Consider the following 27,071-nt stretch of genomic DNA (forward strand, 5'->3'; position numbering starts at 1 on the left):
CTCATAAAAGAATAATAGAAACACTCCTAAAAATGATTGAATTCCTTTGAAAAGAAACATTCAAATTAAATAAATTGTCTGTCCCATGTTTTCTCTTGTTTGTTCTGGGCAAAGTCAATATGAATTGCACCAGGAAAAAAAAAAAAAAACAGCTTTGACTCAGCTATTGACTGCATGCTTTGTGATTTTCTTTTAATACGGTTTTAATTGATAAGTCACTAAAGTTATTAAAAATATTTTATTAACTCCATAGTATCTGATGTTAGCAAATGTATACTGTGTTTATGTTGGTTGATGTGATTAAGATGTTATAAGCATCACTAAGTTGAGAACACTGAAAAGTAATTGCTGTAACTCTACCGTTAATATAATAGGACACAATACTGCTTGATTATTAACACATGCCACACCACTAGATATTATTCTTACAGTAAAAATATCATTATATTATGTTTATATTACCAGGCATGGAGAGCAGGAATGGGTTCTAGGTTCCAGGTGTTGAATATTAGACAGGTGATAAATGCTGATGCAAGTGCAGAGGGTAAGTTTTATTTAAGAAAGTGACAATGAGAGACTTCAAAGAGAAGGGGCCCCTCAGCTAGGTGTCCATCTAAGGGGGTGGATCATGCTTTTTTGTTAGCAACCCTGGGTGTTAACAACCCTCAGAAGCACAATCACAGAGGTTAACAACCTCTGTCTGACAACCAGTATCATCCTCTCGACCTCCATCATTCGTTACCTACACTGAGTGCCTGACATATGTGCCCTGCCTCAGCCTGCTGAGGAATGTGACACATCCTATCCACTCAGGACAGGCAGGACTGTGGACAGATTGCTTTCTGGCAAAGAAAGAATGGGGGGGTTCTGAACAGTGGGTTCATTATATAAAATCATTCTCCTAATCTCTTGTTTCCATATTTCTCATCTATATGTCCCCTTACAGTCTCCCTTCAAGGATTTGAGCCCCAAATTCTTTTGGGAAATTTGTGTTCATTCTGGCTATTTTTGACTGAAAAGGGGTGACATCTAAGGGAAGGAAACCCAAAGCCCTTGTTCTCTAGTTGGAGGAGCATGAAGAATGAAGGGTATTTATCATCAGCAGTCCAGTGATCCATTGGTGGCAGTTGGTGAGTGACTGTATGAGGCGTACACAGGGCAGGAATCATGGTAAGACAACAATAAATAAGACAACAATACATTACATTTTATAAACAGCACATAAACTATAATTATTTTTGGCTGGTCTCTGAAAACCATGAGGATGGTAAATCATAAAAGTCCTATGTCAGATCAACATGCCTCTAATTGTGAATAGACACCATTTCACAGTTTAGAAACATCAGCAGAGTTGTTAGAAACATATGCACAACATTTAGTTTTTATAATGCTAAAGACACCACATGATCTGTAGTTACGATATCTAATTCATCTGATTTTTGTATAGCATTACCTATGTGTTTATTAGATCCCTTTATCTCTGTCCTTTAGGGTTAGATAACCATACTCACAAACACATATTAAGCCTGCCTATATAGGAGATTAGGAAGATTTTCAGGTCTCAAATTGTCTATAAAAAGCATGTGACTTTGACAGTCTCTTTTGATAGTGATCAGGCACTCATGTCTAAGAACCCTTCCTTATACCCTCCAGCTTTCCTTACTTTTGGTGAGGCTGACTGACACAAGGGTACATCTTAAGTTACATCAAAAGAACTATTGTCTTTCTTTTTAAATGTCCAGGTATGGTGGTGTTTTTGTTATAACTCTCCTTCCATGTGCTTAAGACCAAGCTCATTAAATCAACCTTATTTCTATCTACAATTAAGAGTCAGCTGAGATTCCTCAGGTGGTCACTCTTGGGAACTTGGGAGAAGCCTTTTAGCTTCTCTAGTGCCATCTACCAGGATAGGTCCAGATCTTGCTGACCACATGTGGCTCCCTTTGTAAACATTAGGGAAATTTCCCAATCCAATGACCCTTCTCTTGGCAGATGTGTACAAGTTGGTTTTCTTTTCTCTTGGGTCCCATGGATCGTTTGATCAGGATATCCTGTGGCCCAGAGTTGCAAAGTCTTTAGAGATGCCCCCTTGTTGTGTGCATTTGAGCTGACCTCAGAGGCAAGAGAAAATATTGGCTATATTCTTTCTTAGCCCTATTATTTTCTTAACTTTCATTTCTATGTTTTGCTTTTAAACATCTGGGAGGCCAGTTTCACCAGTCTTGAAGTAGAGTTCTGGGTTTTAACTTTAATGTCTATAATTTTATAGTTACTTACCCCTACCATTTAATTGGCATCACTATGTACTGGAAGTCAGCCTTATATCCTGTCTATCCTACAGGGGATGGCCTATGACCTCAAATTAACTCAGATTGTTCTAAGAGAAACTGAACTCATCTAAAGCATTCAGACAATACTTACAGGGTTTTGTAGGGAAAATACAAAATGAAATTGACAAGAGCAAAGATATTTAGTTTGTGTAATAACTATGAAGTAAGAAACATAATTTTTATAATCTCAAATCTATTCTTAGATTCATATTATATTCCTTGTTTATTTTAAGATCACAGTAATCTACATAACAAAAAAAATCTAGTTTTTGAAATAACTTTAAGTGAACTCAAATGTAGCCTACTTTGGTCTCATCCTAACAGAATAAGGTGTGAGGCAGATTCTTAGCTCAGGTTGGTGACCTCTTGACAATCCTTAGTTTAAATGTTTTATTTCTGAAGCTGATAAATGCCTCTTTCTTAAATATCATTTTATAAATTTTCATATCATATATTGTTTCCTGAGTCTATATGAATACCAGTTAAAACAATCCAACATTACAACTAAACAAATCAAACAAGCTAAGAGAGCTCTAAGCCCCTTTCTGAGGCAAAGTGGCAAAATGATTTTACATTCCACAGTGTCAACCTTTACATAAACCAGGCTTTCCTTATTCCCTTTCAAAAACACACTGAAGTTCCCATTTCAGTATTAACAGGAGCACAAAATGTTGACATAACTTACTGATGGCAAGTTATTTTATCTAATTATAAGATATTAAATGATATAAATAAATTCCCAATTAAATGTATTATTTTTATGTAAATCTGAAAGAGATTGTTGCTACAGAAAACTTTAGTCTGAAGAATACCAGCTTGGTAAAATGCTCTCCTAAATTTTATATTCTAAAGACTTGTATGCTGGGATGACATGAATATATCTGATATACAAAGAAGCCTATAAAAGTTGTTTATTTAATCAGAGTTCTACAAATCCTAATTCCTTTAAGACAAGTTCCCCTGAATACTTGAACCTAACACAGACAAGAAAATAACTCAATAGATAAGAGCTGATTAGTGTTTTAAGGAACCCTTGCTACATCAACACATAGAGAATTCAATTTTTGCTTACATTAGCACATTAATATTTGACCTTAGGAAAAAAAAAACTTGGACATGTTTAACTAACTGTGTTAATCATAGCAAAGTTACACAAATTTTAGAGATTTTCTCCCCACAAATCTTGTGAAATTATTTAGACAATATACATCTGGTTTACCATGGAAAAGATTTGCTTACTGAGAAACATTTCCTTCCTTTGATTTACAATTTAAAATATGCTTCCATATCTAGAATTTTTTATGTCTCTTTCCTAGCTGGTAACTCTTCTTAAAAATTACATTCTGAAACAAACCTTTATAAAAATGCTGAACATGGACAAATTATTCTGCTTTAAGAATATGAAATACTTTGTTTCTTATGGTACTTAAATTGAAACACAACTGAAACTTTTTGTATTTTTTGTATATAGAATTATACCTGTTAGAATTTTAAACATTAATAATTTTGCTTTAAATGAAGACAAAGAAACAAAGCAATCTTAAACTCTTTTTTTTTTCTTTTGCCCATTTATAAAAGCACATGTAATACTTAAGTATATATTACCTTCTGGAATTCAAGAAGTCAAGAGTGCTTGATTTTATAGCAGTTGATGTTTTAGCATGTACCATTGTAAATTAATCATGTCTCCTCTAAATAATACATTTGTGAAGATTCATCCTATTTATTTTAAATTTAACTTACTGATTTTTAACTGTAAAACCCAAGACAACAGACAAGAGTAGTTAAGAGTATTATCCATCTCTTCCCTGCTGAAGAAGTATCCTGGAAGCAATGTATTTACACTCTAGACATTTTATAGAAAACATCATTATAAATTGTTTGACCACCTAGACAAACTTGTGTTTTAGTAATTTTAAAGGCATCCATAACCTTCTTAAACATTTACATGAGATTAACTAAAAGATATTTAGATCCATTATTTTTTCTTAATTTTTAACTTATTTCTGTTCATTTATCTATATGCCAATGTTGGTACCATGTAAATAATATTAAAAAAAAAAAACAAAGATTGACATGTAGACTCACATACAATACACAGGCACATAAAATATACATAAATACCAACAAGAAACAAGGTTGTTTGAATTTTTTCTTGAGTAATTGACCTCTGAATAAAGAATGTGGGTAAAACAGTACAAAACAAAAGAGACAAACCTACACGTTCAGATAAAACAAAACTTACCCAAAATATTTAGGCATGTAGGATTCAAACATGAAGTCACCAGAAAACAATGAGCTCAAAAATACAGAAATATTTTAAAATCACAGGATGTTTTTTTAAATGACACAGTCACAATTACTCCAATAAATAAGCATATGAAACACCTTTACCAGATCAGCATGTACTTTTAAGTAAAATTTTATCCAGTCCAGATATTTAAACTGTGGGTGCTCTGCAATCCTCAGGTAAAGGTTTTCAAGGTAAAGAAGGCTTGTATTTATGAAATCATTCTGTTGTCCATTTCTATGCTATAGCATCTAGGGAGGAATTATTGAAGAGAGCAGAGTCACACAGTGCATAATATACACAATTAGGTTCCACAAAAGCTTGAATTTAAAAGTGGCACTTTTTGTCCTTTTCTGGTCCCAAGCCGCTTTTTGATGATTAACTCTGCCACTTACATTCCAGATGCAAGCCTTGGAAAAATAGAGATTTAGCATCAAGGTAAGGAATAAGAAAAGCTGCCTTCAGAGATCTAAGCTACTTTTGAACTTCAGAGCCAAAACCTCATGCATAAGGCAATTTTTGACCATTTACTTTCTCTACTTTTTCTAAAATCAGTCTCTTAATGTGTGATGTTATACTTTATGTTTCCTCTGGAGACTATTTCCTCTGGAGAATATTTTTCCGTTCTGACAGTGGGGAATGCAGAAAATTATAAGAGATCTCTTTTTTTCAACTGTGATTAGTTCTTCACCATTATGAATTTTGAGGATGAGACTCCCCTATACATACATACATACATACATACATAAATAAATAAATAAATAAATAAATAAATAAATGAAATAGAACAGAACATGGGTGTCTCAGACAAGGAAACTGTCTCTATGGCTAGGGACACTTCCCAGATCCTGGAACCACTAGTGATCTGCAAATTCCACCCCTCCTTTCATGAGTCATGAATATAAATATTGCCATAACTGCATAAACATAATTTTTCTCCTTCTTCATGCAAGTCATGAAAAAGGTACAAGCCTCCAGATTATACACTTTTACCATGTGAATTGTTACCCTTGGAGAACTTGAAACCATATTTTAGGGTTTGGATGTGAGGTGTCCCTTCACAAAATTCATGCATAAGACACTGCAAGGAGACTCAGAGGAGAAATTATTTGGTTCCAAGATTCTTATCCCAATTAGTGAATTAATTCCATGGTAGTGATTAACTGAGTGGTATTGAAGTAGTGAGGTATTGCTGGAAGAATTGTTAATTGAGGGATTTGAGGTATATATTGGTATCTGGTGAATGGACTCTCTCTCTCTCTCTCTCTCTCTCTCTCCTTTCAGATCATCATATGAGCTTCTTCCCTTTGCCACACTCTTCTGCCATGATGTTCTCAGCTCAAGCCCCAAGGAATGGAGACAGGCCTCTATGGACTAAGACCTCTGAAACCATGAGTCCTCACATAAATTTTGCCTTCTGTGCACTTGTTCTGGTTAAGTTCCTCAGTCACAGTGATGCAAAAGATGACTAAAATACCTTTGATGCCTTTCTTCATCTCTGTGCTGAACCTAACATTAATTAATAAACTTTCAGTGGAAGAAACTGTGCCTTACTCAGAATGGAAGATCATAGCTGAATCTAATTTACATTTTGAGTACCATTCATTTTTTCCCCTTAGACCTTCACCTAAGTAGGCTACCTCAGAATATTTTCTTCCCTTTATCAAAACAGGACAAGTTGCAAAATGGTATTAAAATTTATAGTTCCCTCTGATGACCATGATTCTCTACTGGACAGTTTGCATTGAGGCCATGCATGGCAAAAGAAAAAAATGAGGTGCTTTTTCTTAAGCATCTGTCAGTCAACCTTGCCCCACTATTTCACTACACAGCTAGTGGAAAACCTAGCATAACGGTTGTGATCAAAGCTCCCATCTGAATATGAGAAAACAGAATTCAGGAATCCATGCCACAGAAACTGTACAGTTTGCTAGGGACATCTACCTAATGAGATCTGCTGGTTAGCAAACCCCTCTCATTTCCCATTTTTCTTTAATTTATCACCACAACACCTGTGAGAATGTGAGGGTCTCTGTCACATGCCAAAGACCCAAGGATTTCAGACTCAGTGGAAATTACTGATTTCCACCTGCCACGATCAATTTTTTAAATGTGATGCCTCATTTATAAAGCAAGCTCTTAGAAGTCTATGCAAGGCCAGAGTCAGTAGAGAAAAAGGCTGGAATGAACACCTTTTACTTGCTGTGAGCCAAACTACTCCAGATGGAAAGGAGGTCATCTACTAGTTATGAATGCTTAATGCATGTTTTCCTGAGGAACTTCAAAAAAGGAGTCAATTAAAAGACACCTGCCTTTCCTAACAAATCATTAAATGTAAAATGTCCTTCTCAACATCTAGAGTCTGGTTGAGAAGAAAAGGAGCAAGGTGCTCAGGAGGCACAAGCAGAGGGAGCTAAGGGTGGCTGGCTCAACAGGAGGTGTATGTGTTGCTGGGGCATGTGCCCAGCACTGCCTCATTGACCAGTCATCATAGGACACCCAGAGGGCTCTCAAGAGAGGATGTTGGGAGAGAAAACTTTGAAATTCACTGGCAAGTGACCTGGGCCAGAATCCTGCAGTTACATACCTCCTTTGCTCCACTCCTCACATCCAAATGCAAACCAGAATCAGAGGTCAACTATTTACTAGCTTCAGACATCTCAGACCCACAATAGAAGAGTAGGAAATGGTCTTTGCTGCGTTCAACATGTCTGACCTCAGGGCATGTGATTAGGAGCCACAGAAAGCCATGAAGCCTCTTTGACACAAGATTGGCAGCAAGTACTAATGACTGATGGGTCCCCAAAATTGTCCTTCAGAATGAAACAGAAACTAGCACCTCAGAATGACATAAGGTTTGGAGGAGCCTATCAGAGTGGTTCTCCCAGGAGAGTCCTCAGTCCTGGAGATCAGGAAGGGATTCTTATTCCCAAGTGTTAAACACCCAAGAAATGCCAATGCAAGAGAAGAAAGCGTTGTGTATTTCAGAAAGTGATAGTAACAAACTTCCCCAAAGTGTAAGGGCCACAGACCATGGTGCCCATTCGAGATAATGTGTCTTGTTCTTTTATGTTCTTTTGTGACCCCCAAAACTCTTTAAATTTTTGCCTTCTCTTTCTTCTCCATGTATGTGGCTAATAGCAAAGATAAGGAAGTTAATTGTTAATAACCCACAGTGCCCGGGATCATGATCACAGAATTTAAAAATCCATTGCCAGGAGGTGCTATAGGGACATTACTTTCTAGCAAAGAAAGCATGAGGGGGTCAGAACATTTAATAGAATCATTACCTTAACATCATATTGCCACCATTCTCATCTATCTGTCTCCTTACAGTTCTAAGAAGTGTTGCCAAAATAAGTGAAACTGATGAACAACATTAAAAAATGATTTGAAGATAAGGCTTTTAGTTCTTTAGGATGGAGGAAATGTAGTGACTGCACCATGACTACAGTAGAGGTCACTTATAATTAGGATATAATGATATGTTCTAAAATGTTATTGTGTGTATGGTACATTTTCTATGTAAAACTTTTGAATAGTATATTCAACATAAAACAACGCTAATTTATTTGGCTTAATGTGTATCTCTGGAAAGCTGTGCTTGCCTGTTTTATGTTAGCCTCTGGTTTATTAATATCCTGTAACTTGGGAAATTTTGAAGCACTGGTCTGAAATTGAACCATCCTTGATTCTGACATCTTAATTTTAAAAACTACCACAAGATATCAAGATGGTGGAATAGAGAATGTCACTTTCATGGCTGATCCATGGCATGAAATCAAGAAAGAAGATAGCCAGCTTCTCAACAATGTGGGGGTGTCTCACTGAAATTTAGTACTGGACATTTAAAGCAAACCAGGGACTCAGGATGTTAGATATAATAAAATAAGGGAGAAGTCTCCAGCACTACAGGTGTGTTGTTGCAGCTGGAAGCACCAGCCACAGAGCAAATGAAGGGATAAGGAAATTAAATGAAACCACATTTTGGGGAGGTTGTAGGCATGTACATATTGGGGTATGGAGAATTTAGAAATCAAAGACACTATCCAACTAAACTGAAAGGTATGCTACACAATATCCTTGTGCAAGAAAGAAGCCAAATCTCTCCTGGCTGGGAGTGGAGAACAGAGGATGAAACCATCTTACAAAATGCTGTATGAGGGCCAACAACTGGGGAGCCAATTCCTGGAAAACTCTAGTTTGACCCAGAATACATGACTGACAAACGCACACTGCATGACATAGAATGTGCCCAAGTGACCAGGAGAAAATCAAAAGTGGAGAGTGGATTACACAGGGCAATACTTGTGGAAACCCACCTGGTTCTCCCACTTCATCCTCCCACTCCAACCCAGCAGACCAGAGAGATGCCCCTGGCAAGAAATTGGAAATGTGGGGATGGGAGAGAATAAATTGGAAGATTGAACCCAAGACCAGGAAATATGAGGTCCACAGGTAAGTTACTGAACTAAGAATTGGTTCCTCCAACACATAAGTGGAAACCAGGGGAGGTCCCTGGGGTGAAGTCTTCCAGCATGAACTGGCAATTGCTGGGCCCAGGTGGTCAATGATTTAAAATCTCCAGACCAATTGGCATTCAATTGGAGCCTTCCTAAGCTTACATCCTGACAATAGGACTTCTACCTATAGGATTACCTCTCTCACTTTAGCAAACGCACCCTAATGGTGGAGGAAGCATCAAACTTCAAATGATCCCACCTAACACTGATGGGAAGGGGACCTTAGAATCTTTAGAATCTTTTCAACTGCAACTCCAATCTCAATTTCATTGACATTTTTTTTTTTTTTTTTTTTTTTGCTTTTTGCTTTTCTCCATTTAATGGTTCATGGACATTTATACATACTCACATTTGCTTTTTCTCATTTCTACCATTTTTGAAGTCAAGCATTTTTCATGGATTAGTTTTTTGAGGAATAGGATGTTTGATTAGCATATTTCCATTTTGTTTTTTATTCTTTTCTTTTTCTTTTAATTTTTTAAAATGTAACTTTATATATAACTATTTCTCCTACTTATCCATTTCCCTTGATTCTCTTTCTTTTCTTCTTTTAACAGCCAATCTCTATTTTTCTTTCACTCTTCCTTTAATTTCTTACTTATATTTTCTCTCCTCCTCTCTCATCATCTTCACAACCTACATCTCTCTCTCCCCTCCATGTCTACCATTTGAATTTATAAACTCTTTTGCAAACTTACTTTTTTATTTTAGGCAATAACTGATCATATTATTTATGTTTACTGTTACAATTAATATTATAGACATTATAGCAGAAACTATTTGTTTTAATCCTGTACATTGTTTTTATTTATTGTTGTTATTCTTTTTCTCCTTCTAAATGGTGCAGTACTATAAACCTTCACAGACAATATAATTCCACAGGGTAGAAGTTGTACTACCTCAAATCCACACTGTTAATGGGTACACACAAAAAATGAAAAAACTAGGGAACAAATTGCCCCAAACAAACCAAGATACTTCAATAATAGAATGCATCAACACCACAGAGGAAGAAAAGTCAGAGAAAGAGTTTGGAATATATTAGTCAAACTGATCCAGAATGCTAAGAATAACCAAAAAAAAGTGATCAGGGAGAAAATTCAGGATGTGAAAGATAAACAAATTTAATAAAGGGAGATTCTCAAAGAACACTAAGCAGAAATCCTGGAAATGAAGGGATGCATAAGCCAAATTTCAAATTCAATGGAAAGCATCAACAACAGACTGGACCACATGGATTACTGAGTTTTGGGCAAAAAAGACAAAATATGTATCTGAAAAATAAGTTGATCATGAAGAAAACAGCTTAAGAGATCATAAACAGAACTTCCTGTGAATATGAATTAACATGAAAAGACCAAATTGAAGATTTATCAAGATAGATGAAGGCTCAGAGATACAAACAAAAGAAATGTACAATATGTTCAGTGAAATAATATCAGAAAATTTCCCAAACTTAAATAAAAAATGGAGAACTCAACACAATTGGTATACAGGACCACAAGTATACAGAATTACAATACACGTTAGGCCACATTATTATAAAAATAACTAACACGGAGACAGAATAGACTTTTCAAGGCTGTCAAAGAAAAATGTCAGTTCATATTTAGAGGCAAACTCATCCAGATCATGGATGAGAGACCAGAGAGATGCCCCTGGTCTCAACCCAGACCCTCAGAGCAAGGAGATCTTGGAATAATATACACGAAGCCCTAAAACAATAATAATAATAAATGCTAGCCAAGAATAATGCACCTATCAAAATTAAGCTTCAGAATTCATCATGAAATAAAAACAGTCCATAATAAACAAAAGGTAAAATAATTCACAACTAGAAAGCCTGCACTACAAAACATACTCAATAACATATTTCATGAAGAAGAAATGAAAAATAAAGTGAAAATCACAAAGGGAGGGAGCACTAGAAGAATAGTCAATCAAAGGATAAAGTAATTCAAGTTAAAAAAACACAAGTGAATCAAAATGACAGAATAAAAATCATTTCTCAAAAATAATGTTGAATGTAAAATGCCTAAACTCATCAATCAAAAGACATAGAGCAGAAGATTGGATTAAACAACAACACCCAACAACATCCTGTGTTCAAGACACTTACCTCACTGGAAAAACATCCACAAACTGAAGTTAAAATGGTGGGATAAACCATATCATTAATATAGATCCCATAAGCAAGCAAGGGCTTATATCCTCATATTGCATAATGTGAACTTCAAGCTAAAGTTGAGTAGAAAAGAAAAAGAAAGACATTTCACATTGCTTAAGGAAATTATACATCAACAAGACATAACAGTAATAAATATTTATGCACCAAACAATGGAGCATTTATATACATCCAACAAACCCTTCTTAATTTCAAGAATCAAACAGACCACAACACAATAATACTAACTGATTGTTAACAAACCACTCTCATCACTGGACAATGGTCCAAACAAAACTAAAAAAAAGAAGCTATGGAATTAAAACATACAACTAATAATTTAGCCTTGACAGTCATATATAGAATATTTCATCCATCAAAAACTCAATACATTTTCTTCTTAACAGTACATGGATCTTTCACTGAAATTGACCATATTGTAGGCCACAAAGAAACAACTAATAGATACAAAAAAATAGAGATAATACCTTGTATTCTAACAGATCATAATAAAAAAATAGAAATCAACAATAAAATTAAAAATAGAAAATACCCTAACATCTACAGACTAAAAAAATGCTATTGAATGACTGATACATAGCAGAAGAAATCAGGGTCAATATAAAAAAATTCTTAGAGGTAAATTACAATAGTCACAAAACATTAAAATCACTGGGATTGAGATTCAGGAAGGAAGGTGAGAGGGAGGAAGCATTTTGTGTCATTCCATGACCTGGGACTCAAGTTGTGAGAATACTGCTTCTCTGCAAGTGAAATTCCTGCTTCCGCATGAGAACTATGGCCACTGTGCCCCTCCAGGGTTCCAGGCCTCAGCGTCAGAGAAGATCTTTTCATGAATTAGGATTTTGAAGACTGGAACATCTGAATAGTGTATTACAGCTATGTTGTGTGTGTGTGTGTGTGTGTGTGTGTATATATATATATATATTTTTTTTTCTTTTATCCCATCAATTTCTACTATTTTAAATTTTTTAAATTTTTCTCAACAAATATGTGTGTTTGTTTCATGTACTCTACTATCTTCCCACTTACTTGTCTACCCCAAATTATTTCCTCTCCCTTCTCCTGCTACTAATCTTATTCTTTAGATTTCTCTTTCACACTTCCTAAGACATAACAACTCTATATTCTCACCTCCTATTTCCTAAGCATATCATCCTACTCTTCACTCCCAGTTCTTTGTCCAACATCAGAAACTGTAAACCCTTTTACAATCCTACTGAGTATATTGTAAATAATAATTGAATTCATCATTTCCATACATTGTGACCAAACTGTAAGTGTCTTAATAGCAAAAAATTGTTTCTAGGGTGTATACTGTATATATTGGGATCTGACAACATTGTCCTTAAACTCAAAGGAGAGATACTGGATCCCTACAGGGGCACTATAAGCCTATAGGGTAAAAACAGTAATGCTTTGGATCCACAGTGCTAAAAGGGAAGACACACAAGCAATATGAAAATATAAGGGAAAAAAAGTGCCCCAAACATATCAAGATACCACATTATTAGAATCCATGGCAAGCACAGCAGAAGAAATTACAGAAAAAAAGAGTTTACAATGTACATGATTAAAATGATCTGTGAATTAAAGGATGATATAAGAGAGCAAATACAGGCAGCAAAAGATCATTTTGACAAAGAGCTACATAAACAAATATAGGAAGCAAAAATTTACTTCAATGAGGAGATAGAGATTCTAAGTATAAACCAAACAGAAATCCTTTAAATGAAAGAAACAATAAACCAAATTAAAAGCTCAATTGAAAGCATCACCAACAGATTAGATCGCTTGCAAGACAGGACCTTAGACAATGAATACAAAATATATAATCCTGAAAAAAATGTAGACCACACAGTCAAAATAGTAAGAAACCATGAGCAGAATATTCAAGAAATATGGATAACAAAAGAAGACCAAAATTAAGAGTTATTTGGATAGAAGATGGAATAGAGTTCCAAACCGAAGGAATGACCAATCTAGTCAATGAAATAATAGCAGAAAATTTTCCAATCACGAAGAATGAATTGGAAAACCAAATTCAAGAGGCTTACAGGATGACAAATGTACAAAATCAGAACATATCCACACTAAGTTACATTATAATGAAAATGCCTGACATACAGAATAAGGACAGAATATGAAAAGCCACAAGAGAAAGGAATCAGATTACATACAGGGGGAGAAAAATTAGGATAGTAGCAGATTTTTCAAACCAGACCTTAAAAGCCAGAAGACCCTGGAACAAAATATATCAAGCTTTGAAAGAAAATGGATGCCCACCAAGAATCTTATATCCAGCAAAATGATGCTTTAGATCTGATGATGAAATAAAAACCTTCCCTGATGGGCTGGGAATACAAATCATGTCTCAATAATAATACTGAAAGTTAATGGCCTAAACTAACCAATCAATATATATAATTTTATATTCCAGTATATATATGCTGCAGTCTGGCTGGGCACAAAATAACCGGGCCACCACACCGCCTTGTAGATTCAAACAGCAACTCTTTATTTCAAACTCTCACCAGCTCTACATGCACGTTCTGGGGAAAATTTTTACCTCTACCGGGCTCTGCATCCCAAATACTCTCTGAATCCTGCAAGAACTCAACGGGAACACAAGGAGCGGGCACCTGAGGCAGCAGGATATGCCCTATTCCCAGCAGGATCCACCTTAAACCTGGAACCGCCCTAATCCAGCAGGATCTACACTAAACCCGGATCCACCCTAAACCCGGATCCACCCTGGTCCTTGAGCAGGGTCACCTTTCTCAAACATTCATGCAATGTCACTGCAAATGACCTGGGTCCAAGGCAAGCCCATTTCCACAATGGAGAGTCCTCCCTCTAAGCAACATTGGGTAGGCTGACAAGGAAATTGTCATGCGTCAATTTCCTACTTGGCTATGGCTCTCAGCATATATACTGGAATATAAAATTAAAGAAAAAAACCAACAATATTCTTCCTCCAAGAGACTCATCTCATAAGAAAAGACATTCACAGATTGACGGTGAAGGTTTGGGTAAAAGCATACCACTCTCATAGACTGGCAGCAATAAGGGTCTCCACCTCACATCAAATAAAGAAGACTTGAAACCAAAGTTAATAAAAAGGAATAAAGAAGGACATTTCATACTGCTTAAGGGAACCATTCATTAACAAGACATAACAATTACAAATTTATATGCCCTCCAAAATGGAGGATCTACATTCATCAGAAAAACCATTCTCAAGTTCAAGAGTCAAATAGACCAAATCACAGTAATTCTGGGTGACTTTAATATACCTCTTCCACCACTGGTTAGATCATCCAAACAAAAACTGAACAACAACAACAACAAAAAACAACTATAAAACTCAACAATACAATCACTTAGACTTAACTGACATATATAGAATATTTCATCCTTCAATGAATGAATACACTTTCTTCTCAGCAGCACATGGATCTTCTCTAAAATAGACCATATATTATGCCACTAAGCATCTCTAAGCAAATATTAAAAAGTAGAGATACTACCCTGTATTATATCAGATCATAATGAAATGAAATTTCTAATGAAATTTTATCATTAGAAATCAATGATAAAATAAAAAATAAAAGCTACCTCAACACCTGGAAACTAAATAATATGCTATTGAATAAACAATGGGTTGCAAAAGACATCAAAGAAGAGATTTAAAAATTTTTAGAGGTGAATGAGAACACAGATACAATGTATCAAAATCTCTGGGACACTATGAAGACAGTACTAAGAGGAAAGTTCATTGCATGAAGTTCATTTCTTAAAAGAAGAAAAAGTCAACAAATAAATGACTTAACATCACATCTTAAAGCCCTAGAAAAAGAACGAATCAACCCCAAACACAGTAGGAGACAGAAAATAATTAAAATCAGAGCTGAAATCAATGAAATTGAAACAAAAGAAACAATTGAAAAAATTGACAAAACAGAGGGATCCAAGATGTTGGAATAGAGGAGGTACTGTTTCTGGCTGCTCTGTGGAATTAAACCAAGAAAACAGGCAGCGTCTCTACAAGGTCTCACCTAGACAGAATACAACATCTCAGAGTGTATGACAGGCCCCTATACAGCAGATTTCCCAGAAAGCATCAGAGCTGCGCCACCTATGCAGAAATCAGAGCCTCTGTGTTTCAGTAAGACTCCAGACTTCAGACCCAAAGCCTGCAGTGCAAGCACACATGGCTCAAGTGGCATACCAGAGTCACCTAATCAGCTGTGCTCCACTCCCACATAGGCTACACAGCTGCAATCTAGCCACAGCACAAAGCCATCCCACTTCCCCCACCTCACCAGACACCCCAGCGCTGGAAACAGACCAACTGCATCTTGGAAAACCTCTCTTGCCATTTTTTGGTGGGCGTAGCTAACAGTTCGGATCTCCATTTGAACAGGTACCTGGATTCCAAATTTCTCACCCTCCCCCCTCCCCAGCTGCAATTACTTGGCACAGTGACTAACCAGCACAAAAACCGCTGTCAGCTGAATGGAAATGGGAGCAGAGTGTGACCAGGGCACCACCCACCTGATGTGAACCTGAGGGTGAGAGGTCCTGCAGTTGGGACCTGATAAGCAAAGGAGGGGAGGGGTCTAAAAACCTGAAGCAAATCAGAGAGACCAGGATTGGGAAGCTCCAGGCAGGAGAGGGAGATGATACTGGGGGGCTCAAATCTTCTCATCCTGGTTAAGACAACTCCACCTACTGGAAAAAAAGAGAAGCAGAAAGGAAATGGAATTCTAAGATTGTTGTTGTTCTTGTTTTGCCTTCTTATCCTTATTCTTCCTCCTCTACACTTCTATCCTCTGGCCCTTGCAACCCCAACATATGCAAACCAAGAAAATACATGAACTAAAACTATGAGAACTGAGTCACATGAATAATATAATATAGAGGAATTGCATAAGGACCCCCTGTTTTTTTTATTATTCTCTTTTTTTGTTTTTCTTTCTTTCTTTCTTTCTTTCTTTCTCTTTTTTCTTCTTTCTTCTTCTTGCACCCTCCAAAATTTACTATTTTAACATCCTGTAATTTTCTAAATACATATGTGTGTCTGTTTCTATGTACTCTACTGGCCTCTCACATACTTGTTTCACTAAATTACCTCATGTCTATCCCTCTTAACCTTTTTCATTAGAGTTCTCCTTCAAATTTCCTAAGTTATATTAACCCCATAATTTCAAATCTTTCCCCCTTAGGATATTGTCCTACATTGGACACCCAGTTCACTCTCTGCCACCAGAAACTGTACACCATTTATGAAACTACTGATTATATTTTAAATAATAATTGAATCCAACATTTCTGGACATTGAGACTAACTATAAATGTCTTAATAACAATAATTTGTTCACAGATGATGTACTGTTGATATTAGGATCTGTTAACATTGTCCTTCCCCACAAAGAGGGGATCTTGGAACCATAAAAGAGCACTACAATTCTATAGGGTGCAAACAATAACACACCAGTCACATAGAGCTGGAAAAAAGAAACATGAGCAACATGAAAAGACAAGGAAAGAAAGTACTACAAACAATTCAAGACAACACAGCATTAGAAGAATTGACAGCCACAGCAAAAAAAAAAAAGACAGATAAAGATTTCAGGATATACATGATTCCGATGTTTGGGGATCTCAAAGAATATTAGACAACAAATGTAGGCCACGAAAGATAACTTTGAAAATGAGCTACATAAACAAATCCAAGAAGCAAAAGATAAACTCAACAGGGAGATAGAGGTTATACAAAAAAATCCAAACAAAAATGCTTGAAATGAAAGAAATAATAAATGAAATTAAAAACTCCAATGAGAGCATCACCAATAGAGTAGATCACTTAGAAGATAGAACATCAGACAATGAAGATAAAGTATAAAGTATATTATCTTGAAAAGAACATAGATAGCACAGTGAAAATGTTAAGAAACCACAAGCAGAACATCCAAGAAATATGGGATAGCACAAAAAGACAAAATCTAAGAGTTACTGGGATAGAGGAAGGCACAGAGGTCCAAACCAAAGGATGAGCAAACTCTTCAATGAAATAATATCAGAAAACTTTCCAGACATGAAGACTGAAACAGAAATCCATACCCAGAAGCTTACAGGATGCCAAATGTGCAAAATCAAAAAAGATCCCAAGACACATTATAATGAAAATTCCCAACATACAGAATAAGGAGAGAATTTTAAAAGCCACAAGAGAAAGGAATCAGATTACATATAGAGTTAAACCAATTAAGATAACAGCACATTTTACAACACAGACCCTGAAAGTTAAAAGATCCTGGAACAACATATTTCAAGCTCTGAAATGCAATACAATACACAAAATATTGTATACAGCAAAATTAAGCTTCAAATTTGAGATGAAATAAAAACTTTCCATGATAAATAAGTTAAAAGAATTTATAGCTAGAAAACTAGCACTACAAACATCCTTGGCAAAATGTTTCATGAAGAGGAAATGAAAAACAATAATGAAAACCAGCAGAGGGAGGTAGGACACTAAAGGAAAAACTAATCAAAGAGTGAAAACCAATTCAAGTTAAATAACAAAAAGAAACAAATATGGCTGGAAATACAAACCATGCCTAAATAGTAACCCTAAGTGTTAATGGCTTAAACTCACCAATCAAAAGACATAGGATAGAAGATTGGATTTTAAAAAGATCCAAAAATATGCTGCCTACAGGAGACTCATCTATTAGAAAAAAACACACAGACTGAAGATGGAAGGGTGGGAAAAATCATACTACTCATATGGACTGTGGAAGCAAGCAGGGGTTTTCATATTCATATCAAATAAAGTAAACTTCAAGCAAAAGTTAATCAAAATGGATAAAGATGGGCATTACATACTGCTCAAGGGAACCATGCACCAAGAAGACATAGCAATCATAAATATATATGACCCAAACAATGGTGCAGCTATGTACATCAAACAAACTCTTCTCAAATTCAAGAGTCAAATTGACCACAACCCAATAATCATGGGTGACTTTAACACACCTCTATAACCACTGGAGAGATCTTCCAAACAAAAGTTGAATAAAAAAATTATAGAGCTCAATCACATAATTAATAATTTAGACTTAACTGACATATATAGAATATTTCAACCAGCATCAAGTGGATACACATTCGTCTCAGCAGACATAAAACCTTCTATAAAATAGATCATATACTATGCAACAAAGCAACTCTTAGCAAATACAAAAATGTAAATACTACCATGTATTTTATCAGATCATAGTGGAATGAAATTGGAAATCAATGACAAAATAAAAATAAAAAATTTATACATCACATGGAGACTGAACAATATGCTACTGAATGAACAATGGATTAAGAAGACATAAAGGAGGAGTTTAAAAATTCTTAGAGGTAAATGAGAACACAGACACAACACACCAAAAATCTCTGGGACACTATGAAAGCAATACTAAGAGGAAAATTCATTGCATGGAGTTCATTCCATAAAGGAAGAAAAAGTCAACAAGTAAATGACCTCACACTACATCTCAAAGCCCTAGAAAAAGAAGAAAAAATCATGAGCAAAAGAAGTAGAAAGTGAGAAATAATTAAAATTAGAGTAGAAATCAATGAAATCGAAACAAAAGAAACAATTGAAAAAAATTGAAATGACAAAACGTTGGTTCTTTGAAAAAGTAAATAAAATTGACAGATCCTTAGTCATGCTTACAAAGAGAAGGAGAGAAAGAACGCAAATTACCAACATACATGATGAAAAAGGCAATATTATAACAGACACTACAGAAATACAGAAGATAATTAGAAATTATTTTGAAACCTTACACTTAAAAAAATAGAAGACATTGAAATCATTGACAAATTTCTTAACTGAAATTTAAGTTTCAGTTAAGAAACTTAAATTTTTTCCCTATACATAACCCTTTAATTTCTTTCATCTGTCTAATTGCTCTGGCCAGTGTTTCAAGAACTATGTTGAATACAAGTAGTGAAAGAGGGTATCCCTGTCTTGTTCCAGATTTCAGAGGGAATGCCTTCAATGTTTCTCCATTGAAGATGGAGTAATAAAATTTGCCCAGATTGAGTCAGGAAGATATACACAATTTAAACAGACCAATATCAAGTGAGGAAATAGAAGAAGCCATCAAAAGATTACCAACAAAGAAAAGCCCAGGACCAGATGGACATACAGCTGAATTCCACAAGACCTTTATGAAAAAGTAATACCAATAGTCTTCAATTTATTTCAGGAAATAGAAAAAGAGGGAGCATTTCCAAACTCATTCTATGAGGCCAATAACACCCTGATTCTAAAACCAGACAAAAATACTTCATAGAAAGAAAACTTCATACCAATATCTCTAATGAATATAGATGCAAAAATTCTCAATAAAATTCTGGCAAATTCAATACAGAAACATATCAAAAAGATCGTGCACCATTATCAAGCGGGATTCATCCCAGGGATGCATGATTGATTCAACATGTGGAAATCAATAAATGTAATTAATCACATCAATAGACTTAAAGATAAGAATCATCTGATCATCTTTATAGATGCAGAAAAAGCATTTAACAAAATATAGCACACCTTTATGTTATCCCTAGAAAAACTAGGGATAACATATCTCAACTTCGGAAAGGCTATCCACACTAAACCTCAGGCCAACATCATTCTAAATGGAGAAACATTGAAGGCATTCCCTCTGAAATCTGGAACAAGACAGGGATACCCTCTTTCACTACTTGTATTCAACATAGTTCTTGAAACACTGGCCAGAGCAATTAGACAGATGAAAGAAATTAAAGGGTTATGTATAGGGAAAAAAACGAACTTAAATTAGCTTTATTTGCTGATGATATGATTCTATACCTAGAAGACCCCCCCCAAAAAAAAACTCCACCAGAAAACTTCTAGAACTAGTAAATTAATTCAGCAAAGTAGCAGGATATAAAATTAACACTCATAAATCAAAGGCATTTCTATATATCACTGACAAATACTCTGAGAAGGAAATGAGAAAAACTACCCTATTCACAATATCCTCAAAAAAAAATATAAGGTACTTGGGAATCAACTTAACAAAAGAGGTGAAAGATCTATACAATGAAAACTATAGAACCCTAAATAAAGAAATCAAAGAAAACCTTAGAAGATGGAAAGATCTACCTTGCTCTTGGATAGGCAGGATTAATGTTATCAAAATGACCATACTTCAAATTTATACAGATTTAATGCAATTCCAATCAAAATCCCAATGGCATTCCTCATAGAAATAGAAAAAACAATTATGAAATTCATCTGAAAAAAATAAGAGACCCAGAATAGCTAAAGAAATTCTTAGCATGAAGAGTGAAGCAGGTAGTATCACTGTACCAGACCTTAAACTATGCCACAGAACAATAGTAACAAAAACAACATGATATTGGCACCAAAACAGGCAGGTAGATTAATTGGACAGAATAGAGGACACAGAGACTAATCTACAAAATTACAATTATCTTACATTAAACAAAGATGCCAAAAACATGCAGTGGAGAAAACATAGCCTCTTCAACAAATGGTGCTGGGAAAACTGGAAATCCATATGCAACAAAATGAAATTAAACTTCTATTTCTCACCAAGCACAAAACTCAATCCAAAATGGTCCAAGGATTTAGGAAGTAAACCAGAGACTCTGTGTCTAATGGAAGAAAAAGTAGGCCCTAATCTTCATCATGTGAGATTAGGCCCCAACTTCCTTAATAAGACTCCTATAGTGCAAGAATTTAAACCAAGAATCAATAAATGTGATGGAATCAAAATAAAAAGTTTCTTTTCAGCAAAACAAACAATAGTGAGATGAACAGAGAGCTCACATCCTGGGAGCAAATTTTTACCCCTCACACATAAGATAGGGCACTAATCTCTAAGGTATACAAAGAACTCAAAAAGCTAAACACCAATAATAATAATAATAACCACCACCCAATCAATAAATGGGCTAAGGACCTAAACAGACACTTCTCAGAAGAGGATATACAATCAATCAATAAATATATGAAAAAAAAATGCTCATCATCTCCAGCAACCAGAGAAATGCAAATCAAAACCACTTTAGGATATCATCTCACTCTAATCAGAATGGCAGCTATTATGAAGACAAACAATAATGAGTGTTGGGAGGATGTGAGGGGAAAGGTACACTCATACACTGCTGGTGGGACTGCAAATTGGTACAGCCAATTTGGAAAGCAGTATGGAGATTCCTTGAAAAACTGGGAATGAAACCACCATTTGATGAAGCTATCCCATTCTTCGAACAATACCCAAAGGACTTAAAAACAGCATACTACAGAGACACAGCCACATCAATGTTTATAGCAGCACAATTCACAATAGCTAAACTGTGGAGCCAACATCGATGTCCTTTAGTGGATGAATGCATAAAAAATGTGTCATATATACACAATGGAATTTTACTCAGTATTATAAAAGAACAAAACCATGGCATTTGCAGGTAAATGAATGGCATTGGAGAAGATAATGCTAAGTAAAGTTAGCCAATCTCTAAAAAACAAATACCAAATGTTTTCTGTGTTAAAGGAGGTTGACTCACAGTGGGATTTGGAGGGAGAACATGAGAGGAATAGATGAATTCTAGATAGAGAAGAGGGGTGGGAGGGAAAGGGAAGGGACAGGGGATTAGCAAGGATGGTGGAATGTGATGGAAATCATTATCCAAAGTACATGTGTGAAGACACGAATTGGGTGTCAACATACTGTATATACAAACAGAGATTTAAAAATTGTGGTATATATGTGTATTAAGAATTATAATACAAATAAAAGAATAGTGTTACCTTAGATTAGGTAGAGGAAAGTGAAAGGAGGGGAAGGCAGGGGGTGTGGGGGATAAAAAAGACAGTAGATTAAAACAGAAATTATTACTTTGGGTATGTATGTGACTGTATGACCAATATGATTCTACAATATATATACTCAGAAAAATGAGAAATTTTATCCCTTTCATGTTCAAACACTAGAAACACTAGGGATACCAGGAACATATCTCAACATTGCAAAAGATATCTATGCTAAGCCCCAGGCCAACATCATTCTAAATGGAGAATAATTGAAAGCATTCCCTCTAAAAACTTGAGTAAGAGAGGGATGCTCTTTCACCACTTCTATTTAACATAGTTCTTGAAACACTGACCAGAGCAATTAGATATATGAAAGAAATTAAAGGAATATGCATGGGAAAAGAAGAACTCAAGTTTTCACTATTTGCTGATTGTATGATTCTATACCTAGAAGACAAAGAAAATTCCACCAGAAAACTTCTAGAACTTGTAAATGAATCCAGCAAAGCAGCAGGATACAAAATCAACACCCATAAATCAAAGGCATTTCTGTATATCAGTGACAAATCTTCTGAAAGGGAAATGAGGTAAACTACTCCATTTACAATAGCCTCAAAAAAAAATGCTTGGGAATCAACCTAACAAAAGAGGTGAAAGACCACTACAATGAAAACTACAGAACACTAAAGAAAGAAATTAAAGAAGACCTGAGAAGATGGAAAGATCTACCTTGCTTTTGGATAGGCAGAATTAATATTGTCAAAAGGACCATACTACCAAAAGCACTATACAGATTTAATGCAACTCCGATCAAAATCCCAATGACATTCTTTGTAGAAATAGAAAAAGCACTCATGAAATTCATCTGGAAAAATAAGAGACTCAGAATATCTAAAGCAATCCTTGGCAAGAAGAGTAATACAGGTGGCATCACTATACCAGACTTTAACCTATACTACAGAGCAATATTAACAAAACCAGCATGGTATTGGCACCAAAATAGACAGGTAGAGCAATGGTACAAAATAGAGGACACTGAGACTAACCCACCTAATTACAATTATCTTATATTAGACAAAGGCATCAAAAACATACATTGGAGAAAAGACAGTCTCTTCAAAAAATGGTGATGGCCAAACTGGAAATCCATATGCAACAAAGTGAAATTAAACCCCTATCTCTTACCATGCACAAAACTCAACTCAAAATGGATCAGGGACCTAGGAATTAAACCAGAAACCCTGGATCTAATAGGTCCAAATATCCATCATTACAGATTAGGCCCCTACATCCTTAACAAGACTCCTATAATGCAAGAATTAAAATCAAGAAGTAATAAATGGAATGGATTCAAATTAAAAGCTTCTTCTCAGCAAAACAAACAATCAGTGAGGTGAATAAAGAGCCTACCGCTTGAGAGCAAATTTTGACCAAAAACAAAACAAATAACCCAATCAAAAAATGGGCCAAGGAACTGAACAGACACTTCTCAGAAGAGGATATATAATCAACCAACAAATATATGAAAAAATGTTCAACATCTCTAGCAAGTAGAGAAATGCAAATCAAAACTACTCTAATATTTCATCTCACTCCAGTCAGAATGGCAGCTATTAAGAATACAAATAATAGTAAGTGTTGGCGAGGATGTGGGGGGAAAGGTACACTCATACATGCTGGTGGGACTGGAAATTGGTGCAGCCAAGTTGGAAAGCAGTATGGAGATTCCTTGGAAAATTGGGAATGGAACCACATTTTGACCCAGCTATCTCATTCCTTGGTTTATACCGAAAGGACTTAAAAACAGCATACTACAGGGACACAGCCACATCAATTTTTATAGCAGCACAACACAATTCACAATAGCTAAACTGTGGAACCAAAGTAGGTACCCTTCAGTGAATTAATGAATAAAAAAATGTGAGATAGATATATATCTCTTTTATTGCTCAGTAATATTCCAATGTGAGTGTGTATATGTTTGTGTGTATACACACATATATATGTGTATACACACAAACATATATATGTGTATACACACAAACATATATATATGTATACACACAAACATATATATATATATATATATATATATATATATATATATGTATACACACAAACATATACACACTCACAATGGAATATTACTGAGCAATAAAAGAGAAAATAATTGTGACATTTGCAGGTAAATGGATGGAGCTGGAGAACATAATGCTAAATGAAGTTAGCTAATTGCAAAAAAAGAAATACCACATGTTTTCTCTAACGTAAGAAAACAGGAGGCTGATTCATAGTGGGGTTGGGAGGGGGAGCATGGGAAGATTACACAAACTCCAAATATGTGCATGCCTACAACCTCCCCAAAATGTGGTTTCATTTAATTTCCTTATCCCTTCATTTGCTCTGTGGCTGGTGCTTCCAGCTGCAACAACACACCTGTAGTGCTGGAGACTTCTCCCTTATTTTATTATATCTAACATCCTGAGTCCCTGGTTTGCTTTAAATGTCCAGTACTAAATTTCAGTGAGACACCCCCACATTGTTGAGAAGCTGGCTATCTTCTTTCTTGATTTCATGCCATGGATCAGCCATGAAAGTGACATTCTCTATTCCACCATCTTGATATCTTGTGGTAGTTTTTAAAATTAAGATGTCAGAATCAAGGATGGTTCAATTTCAGACCAGTGCTTCAAAATTTCCCAAGTTACAGGATATTAATAAACCAGAGGCTAACATAAAACAGGCAAGCACAGCTTTCCAGAGATACACATTAAGCCAAATAAATTAGCGTTGTTTTATGTTGAATATACTATTCAAAAGTTTTACATAGAAAATGTACCATACACACAATAACATTTTAGAACATATCATTATATCCTAATTATAAGTGACCTCTACTGTAGTCATGGTGCAGTCACTACATTTCCTCCATCCTAAAGAACTAAAAGCCTTATCTTCAAATCATTTTTTAATGTTGTTCATCAGTTTCACTTATTTTGGCAACACTTCTTAGAACTGTAAGGAGACAGATAGATGAGAATGGTGGCAATATGATGTTAAGGTAATGATTCTATTAAATGTTCTGACCCCCTCATGCTTTCTTTGCTAGAAAGTAATGTCCCTATAGCACCTCCTGGCAATGGATTTTTAAATTCTGTGATCATGATCCCGGGCACTGTGGGTTATTAACAATTAACTTCCTTATCTTTGCTATTAGCCACATACATGGAGAAGAAAGAGAAGGCAAAAATTTAAAGAGTTTTGGGGGTCACAAAAGAACATAAAAGAACAAGACACATTATCTCGAATGGGCACCATGGTCTGTGGCCCTTACACTTTGGGGAAGTTTGTTACTATCACTTTCTGAAATACACAACGCTTTCTTCTCTTGCATTGGCATTTCTTGGGTGTTTAACACTTGGGAATAAGAATCCCTTCCTGATCTCCAGGACTGAGGACTCTCCTGGGAGAACCACTCTGATAGGCTCCTCCAAACCTTATGTCATTCTGAGGTGCTAGTTTCTGTTTCATTCTGAAGGACAATTTTGGGGACCCATCAGTCATTAGTACTTGCTGCCAATCTTGTGTCAAAGAGGCTTCATGGCTTTCTGTGGCTCCTAATCACATGCCCTGAGGTCAGACATGTTGAACGCAGCAAAGACCATTTCCTACTCTTCTATTGTGGGTCTGAGATGTCTGAAGCTAGTAAATAGTTGACCTCTGATTCTGGTTTGCATTTGGATGTGAGGAGTGGAGCAAAGGAGGTATGTAACTGCAGGATTCTGGCCCAGGTCACTTGCCAGTGAATTTCAAAGTTTTCTCTCCCAACATCCTCTCTTGAGAGCCCTCTGGGTGTCCTATGATGACTGGTCAATGAGGCAGTGCTGGGCACATGCCCCAGCAACACATACACCTCCTGTTGAGCCAGCCACCCTTAGCTCCCTCTGCTTGTGCCTCCTGAGCACCTTGCTCCTTTTCTTCTCAACCAGACTCTAGATGTTGAGAAGGACATTTTACATTTAATGATTTGTTAGGAAAGGCAGGTGTCTTTTAATTGACTCCTTTTTTGAAGTTCCTCAGGAAAACATGCATTAAGCATTCATAACTAGTAGATGACCTCCTTTCCATCTGGAGTAGTTTGGCTCACAGCAAGTAAAAGGTGTTCATTCCAGCCTTTTTCTCTACTGACTCTGGCCTTGCATAGACTTCTAAGAGCTTGCTTTATAAATGAGGCATCACATTTAAAAAATTGATCGTGGCAGGTGGAAATCAGTAATTTCCACTGAGTCTGAAATCCTTGGGTCTTTGGCATGTGACAGAGACCCTCACATTCTCACAGGTGTTGTGGTGATAAATTAAAGAAAAATGGGAAATGAGAGGGGTTTGCTAACCAGCAGATCTCATTAGGTAGATGTCCCTAGCAAACTGTACAGTTTCTGTGGCATGGATTCCTGAATTCTGTTTTCTCATATTCAGATGGGAGCTTTGATCACAACCGTTATGCTAGGTTTTCCACTAGCTGTGTAGTGAAATAGTGGGGCAAGGTTGACTGACAGATGCTTAAGAAAAAGCACCTCATTTTTTTCTTTTGCCATGCATGGCCTCAATGCAAACTGTCCAGTAGAGAATCATGGTCATCAGAGGGAACTATAAATTTTAATACCATTTTGCAACTTGTCCTGTTTTGATAAAGGGAAGAAAATATTCTGAGGTAGCCTACTTAGGTGAAGGTCTAAGGGGAAAAAATGAATGGTACTCAAAATGTAAATTAGATTCAGCTATGATCTTCCATTCTGAGTAAGGCACAGTTTCTTCCACTGAAAGTTTATTAATTAATGTTAGGTTCAGCACAGAGATGAAGAAAGGCAT

The sequence above is a fragment of the Marmota monax genome, unplaced genomic scaffold, assembly GCF_021218885.2.
Source record: "Marmota monax isolate L192 unplaced genomic scaffold, Marmota_monax_Labrador192_F-V1.1 WCK01_AAM20220418_F8-fsc00124, whole genome shotgun sequence".
Taxonomy (NCBI): domain Eukaryota; kingdom Metazoa; phylum Chordata; class Mammalia; order Rodentia; family Sciuridae; genus Marmota; species Marmota monax.